Raw genomic sequence first — 7,556 nt, forward strand, 5'->3', positions numbered from 1 at the left:
CCGATCAACATCCGTTAACCCTTTCAAATAGGTGCTTAAACTTGTTTGGCCAATGGCGGCCATGTTTTTTGAGATATGCAAATGTCCTCCTAGGTACTTGTGCCCCTTCAGACCAAGACACTGCATACCAATTTTCAAGTCGATCGAGCCAACGGTTGCCTAGTTATAGCCATTTATGTGTTTTTTCTATCTTATAGCGCCCCAAAATGGCAGAGATGCGCAATTTTTTCTATTTAACCCAAAATTGAGCTCGTACATATGTGTACCAAGTTTGGTGAAGTTATCTCATTCCGTTCAAGAGTTATAGTTAAAATAGCATTTGGCCAACGTTACTATAGACGCTTTTTGGCGTACTGTTTCGCGTAAGAATTGAAATTTCAACTTTTTTTTTATAATTATTGATATTGAGTGTCCAGGGAATATTTCTGAAGTGGTTTGGTTCTGATTGGTTGAAAATCCTAGGACTAGTTCGCAAAAGTAGGTTTCGGATATAGCTCGATTTTGCGAGAAAATGGTGCGTCGTAGACCCCAAAAAGGCGCCGTGCACTTTTGTTCGGGCTAACCCAAGGATTGCTATGATGCCATGTTTTTGAGTTTATGGCTAACGGTTTACGATTCACGGCCAAAAACGTCCAAAATTTTTGTTTTTTGCGCTGTAGCGCCCCCGTATGGCCGATTGGGCTGAGACTTTGATAAGTTCTCCCCAAAATGAGCTCTACGATCTGTCCAAATTTCAGCTCTCTAGGCCTTACGGTTTGGGCTGCACGTTCAGTTCTAGGGCGGAAGAATAATAATAATAATAATAATAATAAAAATCCTAACAATTACAATAGGGTTTCAGCACTGCGTGCTTGAACCCCTAATAATAAAAATCCTAACAATTACAATAGGGTTTCAGCACTGCGTGCTTGAACCCCTAATAATAAAAATCCTAACAATTACAATAGGGTTTCAGCACTGCGTGCTTGAACCCCTAATAATAATAATAAAAATCCTAACAAATACAATAGGGTTTCAGCACTGCGTGCTTGAACCCCTAAAAATCCTAACAGATACAATAGGGTTTCAGCACTGCGTGCTTGAACCCCTAATAATAAAAATCCTAACAGATACAATAGGGTTTCAGCACTGCGTGCTTGAACCCCTAAAAATCCTAACAGATACAATAGGGTTTCAGCACTGCGTGCTTGAACCCCTAAATAGAAGATCACTGAAATCTTTATATTTTATCATGCAGAATGTAACTCATGATTCATTCCAATGCTTCATTTATTTGATCCAAAATACAGCAAAAAAGTAATATTGTGTAATATTTTTACAATTTTAAATAACCGTTTTCTATTTGAATATATTTTAAAATGTAATTTATTTTTGTGATCAAAGCTGAATTTTCAGCATCATCATTACTCCAGTTCAGTACTCTTCAGTGTCACGTGATCCTTCAGAAATGCTTTTCACTGCAACTTCTCAATGTCATTCATAATCATGTTAACCAAATAATACAAATTAGCTTATAAAACCTAACAGAATAGCTAAAATATATATATATATATATATATATATATATATATATATATATATATATATATATATATATATATATATATAATTTTGTTCTTTGCAAAGTTAATAAAAAAAGTGCATAAAGTTCAATAAAAAATATTTTTGTTTCTGTTTGGTTTTATAAGCTAATTTGCATGTTTATGTATGAGCCAAGTTTTTTTTTTTTTCTCTATAAATGCAATTTAAGTACACAAGAGCAATTCACAAACACAGGACCCTACAAATAATACTGACAAAAAAACTTACTAAATAATCTTGATATAAAAAAAGGGAGGAGGGTGCCCTTTTTCAGGTTCAGCACATGCCCCTCAAAAGGTCTGTGCACGGCCCTGTCCCGAACTGACTCAAATGATTTGCGAACCCGCTACGAACTCCCAAAGTATGGTTTAGTTTAGCAATTTCACACCAGCAGCACTGTTTCACAGCTGAGAAACACACAGCGGTGATTCATTACTGAATGAATCTACAGCTTTGAACGAATCAGTCAGTGATTCAGTGACTCCTTCATTACGGAATAATTTCTGAGTGATTTAATGACTCACTCGCGGCCACCTACTGGCGCAGTTTCATATTTAAAGTATCATTTCAATATTATAATTTGTATTATTTATGCAAAGGTTAATATAAAAATTTATTTGTAAAAATTCTTTCTGTAATATCTATTCAATGCTTTTCTCATTTATCACAATAATAGTGATGTTTATTCTCCATCCAAATTGATTGCACATCATCTAATTAATTAATTTCTGTTAATAACCCTGATCTGTGCTTCAGGTGCGTTTCGTGAAGCCGGTGTATCCGGGACAATCTCTGCAGACGGAGATGTGGAAGGAAGGGAACAGGATTCACATCCAGTGCAAGGTGACGAAGCGTTCGGTGTGTGTGTTTAGTCCTTCAGTGTGTGTTTAGCGCTGATCTGTTCTGGCTCTAGGTGAAGGAGAGCGGAGACGTGGTGCTGTCTGGAGCGTATATAGATCTGCAGATGGATGTGTGTGTCAGAGCCGGGTCTCCGCAGGTCTGCACACACACACACACACACACACACACATCTCTGAGATCGCACGCAGGATCAGAGATGGCGGTCAGGAGCTGGTGAAGAAGGTCAACGCTGTGTTCGGATGGAGATCAGCAAAGACGGCAGAACTATCCGAGAGTGGAGTGAGCCAGACACTGCAGAATAACATTCATTCTCTTAACACAAGCAAAGATATCTGCCAAAGGGGCGAGGAATAGAATGAACTATTAAGAGAATATATTTTGAAGAAGAACACCATGACCTTCATCAAATTAAAATATCTTGTGTTTGTGTCCGAGTCGAACGGTGGCAGGTAAAAGAAAAGAGTAAAAAATAAACCCTGGACAATCTTCCTAAAACATACGTCTGCAGGAGCCTCGATGATTATAAATATGCTTTATCTTTATCACAGTATTATTTCATCTAGTTAGCAGCTCTGAAATCGAGTGAACATAAACATATGATAAATAATAATAATAATAATAAACAATGTAAACATAGTTAGGCTATTTAAGTTCCTCTGGCTCCACAACAAATCCTTTGAATTTAAAAGTATTTAGAAAATATAATTAAAAGATATGAATTCACAAGCCAACGGTACAGATTTTACTACATAAAAACTGAGCAGTGTGTTTGTGTTTAAAGTTACTGTTTTTTATGATAATGAACAGACAAAGTTGATAAAAATGAATAGATATAAATATATATATATATATATATTCCTTTTTGTTTTATGGCCTATATCTGACGTATTATTAAATGTGTTTTGTTGTTACTTTTTTTGACGTCCGCCAATGACATCTTTTTGATGTCTTTTCAAGGAGTTATTGCTGGGTGGGAGTGATTCGCAAAACGTGCTTCGGAGTCCTGGTCTGAGTCAAATGTTTTGCAAACTCACTCCAAATTCCTGATCCCAAATAATTCGCGAAAGGCTCTTTGGAGTCACGATCTGAATCAAATCTTTTGCAAACTCACTCCGAAGTGATCTCAAATGAAAAAAAAAAAAACCTAGATCGGGACTCCGAAGCAAATCATTTGAGATCAGGACTTCTGAGTGAGTTTGCAAAATATTTGATTCAGATCGGGACTCCAAATCAAATTTCACGAATTATTGATAACCGCTGATAACGCCCCATTCAATCGAGTGATAACGTTCGAATTGGGTGGAATCACTCCCACCCAGCAATAACTCCTTGAAAAGACATCAAAAAGAAGTCATTGGCGGACATCGTTAAAATGTCCATCTTAATTCTAAAGCCTTACATTTAATTTCAAGAATACATTAATTATTAGGCTACATAAAAATTTAATTATAGGCCTATTATTAGCCTATTAATAGTTACTCTCAAAATAGGACAACTAACAAAAAAGTAACAACAAAACACATTTAATAATACGTCAGATATAGGCCATAAAACAAAAACGAATATATATATATATATATATATATATATATATATATATATATATATATATATATATATATATATATATATTCATTTTTATCAACTTTGCCTGTTCATTATCATAAAAAACAGTAAAGTTAAACACAAACACACTGCTCAGTTTTTATGTAGTAAAATCTGTACCTTTAATCGTTATCACCTTACTGCCCTGATGTAAAACATTTTCTTTTATGTGGATATTGGAAGCGAGTGAAGTACGTAAATAATATTTACAGAAAAAATTGATTTTGTGTCGAATGAGAGACCCAACTTTAGTTTCAGTTTCATTCTAGCCTAAAATGATCATTCATTTTGGCTTGTGAATTTATCTCTTTTAATTATATTTTCTAAATACTGTTAAATTCAAAGGATTTGTTGTGGAGCGAGAGGAACTTAAATAGCCTAACTATGTTTACATTGTTTATTATTATTATTATTATTATTATTTATCATATATTTATTCGACCCTCTAACTGTAGCACTCACTATTCTAAATATACTCTTAAAAATAAAAACCTAACCTATTTCGTTTTATTGTAAATATACAGAGAGGAAAATTGCAGTAGCCAAAGCGAGTTGACTAAAGTTATGAAGTACGCTGCTGTTTACAGATGTACCGGATTTGTGTCATCGCGGACATCACACTCCCGAATCCAATGAGCAAAGTCTGAACTACCGAGGATGCACGTCCAAAATCAGCATACTTTGTATTGAGAAACGCGCAGACCTACATCACCAGTCTATTTGCCTAATCTTCCCAGTACTTTACACCACCGTGGAAACACAGAAAGCAACAGGTCGGGGGGAGGGGGGGTGGGGGGTGGGATGGGAGTTCTTGGGAAAAAAAGTTCCTGGTACAAATGTTCCGGGTAATTTCGGTGGAAACGCGGCATAAGACACCCAGATTCAGCCCTGGGCACGATCTGTCCCACACCTGTGTCTCATCACAGTCCATCACCAGTGTCTGCACCCTGCATACTGCCAATATTATGGATTTCTGTTCTGGAGAGAGATGCCATTCACAACATAATCTCTACACAATATCCAACTCAAATCATTTAGTCTTGCCTAACAGTTTCCCTGATTTGTTACAGTTCACAATGTAGTATGGTCTCGCCTACCTTTGTCCATTCAGTTGTTAAAATGTTTTTAATTTTTGTATTGAATATATCAAGTATGTCATATCAAGTATGACATCACGGTACCATGAGAGCAATAAGACAGCTTCACATGCATGTGTGTGTGTGTGTGTGTGTGTGTTCCCGTGTTTGGCTCCTGGGATGATCTGAATCCTCTCAAAGTCCCTCCCCAGGATGATGATGTCACAGTCAGAGTAGTACGCCTGTCCCACGAGCCGCGGACAAAACAACACACACAGTCTGACACTGATAATCACAGAGAGTTCTACATATCATCTGAATCTAATGTTTTGCTACATTTCTATTTATTTTTTTAAATGGAGGAATCAGAGTTGAAACATTTTTTCATTTACGGTTAATAATCTCTGCTGCTGCTGTTACACTCACAGTCACGAACAGCTTGAATCATCTGGACTTTTTGAGTCAAATATTTTGGCAAAATTTTTTAGCATTTTTATTTTATATTATTTCTTAACATATCCGACAATATCAGCCTTCATTTTGCATGAATCTTGTTTACTCTCGCTTATAAACCTTTGTTGCTCTTTTTGTTGTTTTTGTTTTTTATCCTCATTTATAAGTCGCTTTGGATAAAAGCGTCTGCTAAATTAACAAATGTAAATGTAAACTTATCAAATTATGGTTTCATTTCTTTACATGAATATCGAAATATTCAACTCAAATAAACACTTGTATGATCCAGTATTAGAATTAAATTTAATTTGGGGTCCTGAAATACCCTGAACACTGCACAGAGGTTAAGATGACCATTGCTACAAAAATAAAATAAAAATTGAAACTCATCCTATTTTGTTTTAATTTTCCCTTACTAAATTATACAGTTACTGATGCTATGAACTGTGGGATTACTAACAGGCTTTTAACAAAAATCTGTCTCTAAACCTCTTTTCTCTTTATTAAAAGTTGATATAGACAAGTACATGATAGAATCAAATGTTTTGCAAATCCGCTCGAAAGACGTGATCTCAGATGATTCACGAAACGCGCTTCGATTCCCGATCTGAATCAAATGTTTTGCAAACTCCGAAGCCCTGATCAAATGATTCGCGAAATGCAATTCGGAGTCCAGATCTGAATCAAATGTTTTGCAAACTCCGAAGCCCTGATCAAATGATTCGCGAAATGCAATTCGGAGTCCAGATCTGAATCAAATGTTTTGCAAACTCGCTCCGAATCCCAGATCTCAAGTTATTTTCCAGTGAAAGCGCTATAGAGTTCATTCGCTTGCCGAAAAATGGCAGAGACCAAAAGTATTCAGATGTGTATAGTGTGCCTTTGTGTTCTAATTCAAAAAAACTAAACAAAAAAAACTGTATTTATAATTTCAGGGTTTTCCCACCGACGAAAAAAAAAAAAAGCTTTGAAATTGGGCTATACAGCGAGAGGAGGAGGCGGCAATTACTGTGAGCAAAAGTACTTTAGTGTGTGCTAAGAACTTCATGGAGGATGAGGTCCGTGTCCAACCGGAGTACGGTCGATCTCGCACCGTGGGCTGTGACTTCCAGGTTTGCGTGGAAAAGTTGCGGAGACGTTAAATCACGCGTCAAAACGGGCTGTTTGTGGTGCAGAGCATTACATGTCGAGATGGTGCAGGAGCACGATTACAACAGCCGTCCAGTCCCAGGTGAGTGTAATGTGTTAACTAAAACAATAACTTATATTAATAGCTTATCGGCAACTATAGACATTAATCAAATATAGTATGTTTTATTTGTATTGTTAGATGTAACGTTTACATTTAATGTAGCACATGGTAGCAGTTATGCTAACAGTCGCGCAGGCTAGTCAAGCGGTGTGTTTATACTTTTGCCATCACCCTTTTATACTGCTCTCTTTCTGGCTTAAGTCACACAGAATTAACAAAGACATTTAAAGTTATCAATAAAATCCACAACAATGTAGAAAATACGAGCAGTTGAACAAACATCTGTTGTACAAGCAGAATTCAAATTATTTTTTAATGGTTTGTAAGTTATTTAACTTTGAATTGATGTTCTGAGTAACTGGTATATTATTGCATAAATGTGATAGTAACTTTCCAAATTATTGAATTGTTTTTATTAAAGTGTTATGTTTAACACAAAATAATACATGTATTGTTGTTTGCTTTATTAAGTGCTCTTGCTGAGGCATGGGAAGAATTAAGGAGCTGGAAAAAACACCTGCTAGTGACATCAGCATCATCTACTCACCTGCTAGTGACATCAGCATCATCTACTCACCTGCTAGTGACATCAGCATCATCTACTCACCTGCTAGTGACATCAGCATCATCTACTCACCTGCTAGTGACATCAGCATCATCTACTCACCTGCTAGTGACATCAGCATCATCTACTCACCTGCTAGTGACATCAGCATCATCTAAACACC

At 36.2% G+C, this 7,556-nt stretch overlaps 1 long non-coding RNA gene across 1 annotated transcript; it reads left to right on the plus strand.

Moving 5' to 3' along the window:
• The first annotated feature begins 2,537 nt into the window (after nt 1–2,537).
• LOC113090851 (uncharacterized) lies at nt 2,538–7,318 on the plus strand. The gene is made up of 3 exons (XR_003287275.1): nt 2,538–2,578; nt 6,512–6,807; nt 7,300–7,318. It is a non-coding gene; the product is annotated as an uncharacterized LOC113090851 (long non-coding RNA).
• The last annotated feature ends 238 nt before the right edge of the window (nt 7,319–7,556 follow it).

The sequence above is a fragment of the Carassius auratus genome, unplaced genomic scaffold (assembly GCF_003368295.1).
Source record: "Carassius auratus strain Wakin unplaced genomic scaffold, ASM336829v1 scaf_tig00214031, whole genome shotgun sequence".
Classification (NCBI taxonomy): Eukaryota; Metazoa; Chordata; class Actinopteri; order Cypriniformes; family Cyprinidae; genus Carassius; species Carassius auratus.